This window comes from Lycorma delicatula, chromosome 2 (genome assembly GCF_047948215.1).
Source record: "Lycorma delicatula isolate Av1 chromosome 2, ASM4794821v1, whole genome shotgun sequence".
In the NCBI taxonomy this organism is placed as follows: domain Eukaryota; kingdom Metazoa; phylum Arthropoda; class Insecta; order Hemiptera; family Fulgoridae; genus Lycorma; species Lycorma delicatula.
In genome coordinates this window covers 8,362,558-8,364,424 of record NC_134456.1, presented here as the reverse complement: position 1 = coordinate 8,364,424, position 1,867 = coordinate 8,362,558, and positions in this window count along the sequence as shown.

Below are 1,867 nucleotides of genomic sequence, written 5' to 3'. Positions count from 1 at the left end.
CTACATTCAGGTTTTAAGTTTGAATCGTGGTTTTGAATCTTTTAACACATTAAATAAATAAAATATGATTTATCACTATCTTTTTGTATTTAAAAAAGTTTTTTGATCAATGTGTTTTAAAAATGATGTGTAATCTTATCCTTTTCATTTAATATTTTTAGTGTGTCAACCGTTGGGATTTGAGTGTGGCGACCTATATAAAAAAATAGATAGTTTTGAGGTTGTATCATTTTTAAAAATGTCATTTTTCTATGTTTAATGGTCAAATAGTTATTTAAGTGTGTGTTTATACAGTGCCTATACTTCTTATTCTTTTATATGTCATTATTGTAATGACATAAAAGAATGCTTTATTTTCTTGTTTACGGAAAGTGTTAAAGATAATTTGTATCAGCATTTTTTTTTTGTTTTATGTTTTGACTCGTTTTCTTTCTTTTCTTCAGTCCATTTCTTTCCACAACCATCTTATTTTTCTATTTCTTAACTCATAATTGAAAATTAATATTCTAAGGACATCCTGATTTCTCATGGTTCCTACAGGCAAGAAAAGCCAGGAAATACAAATTTAGTTAGGAAATTTTAGGGAAAAAAAATCAGAAAAAACTTTTAAAAATTGCATTTTTGTTACCAAATATTATATTAGTTATTAAATCAGTATTTTTTAAGTAATGCCAAATTATATTTGATATACTTTCCCTTTATATATTTGATATACATGTCCTGTTCTCATTTACATTAACTCAATTATTCTTTTATAATAAAGTGAGGAATATTCCAAATTGCAGTTAATTTTTTCACTGGTGAAATTTTTAAAAAAATTTGCCATTGAAAAATTTAAAGTTGTTAACTGTTCTTGGAATTTATTTCAAACTACCGTGATTTTTTTGTTGTATTCTAGATAATTAATAATTACTTTTAAATGGTGTATAAAAAGACTTTAATGACAAGTGGGGTTAGATATAGACTTACACCCAGAATTCAGTCAGTCGAGAAGAGGTTCCTACCTCTTCTCACGCTGTTATCATACTTTTTGTTATTTGTGTAAAATAATTTTACACCGAGCAATATGGATCGAAAGGAAATGATTTCACATAGTTTACTTTGTGAAGTTTGCTGCTTTTCTTGATTAAGATAGCAACCATTGAAAAATCTTTTTATCTGGCGACAGTACTTCAACTCGGAAGACTAAAACTTTGATCTACAGTTGTGAGAACAGTGGTTGTGATATATATGTATATTCTTTGCCCGGACTCTCCCCCTCACCCCTTCTAATCAGAGTAATAGCATTTCAGCAGCAAATGATACATTTGAATCCTGCAAAATGACAATACAATTACTTCTTTTTGTTGTAATGATTATGTTTCTAAGGAGGAGATTATGTGAGTTCTCAATATTGTACAAAATAAGTTATACTTAAGTTTACGTGAAGATATTGGTGCAACTTTTAAAATTACTTTTCCTGATAGTTGTATAGTGTCAAAATTCCAGCTTGGAGCTATTAAATGCTCTTGTCATCAATTATGTTCCTGTAATGTACTTTGATGGCATTCTGCAAATACACTGGACTAATAATGACAAAATATTTTCAAGTAAATATTAGTAACGTTTGTTTTCTGTTCTAGTTTTCTTATCTGTATTACTTTTAGTTTTCCTTTAAGTTTTAATCATTATTTTCCTTATTAAATTGAAATCTATGTATCTTAATGTTTTTAAACAAACCAAGTTATGAAATATAGTTTTCTTTTTACTTGACAAAATAATGTAGGCTAGTTTTTGTGAAAAAGTTAAGCAATTCCTTGTGTGCCAGTTATTTTAAAATGTTTAAAAATGCTTTAGTTAGCTTTTATTTCTTATCTGTAACTTTTAG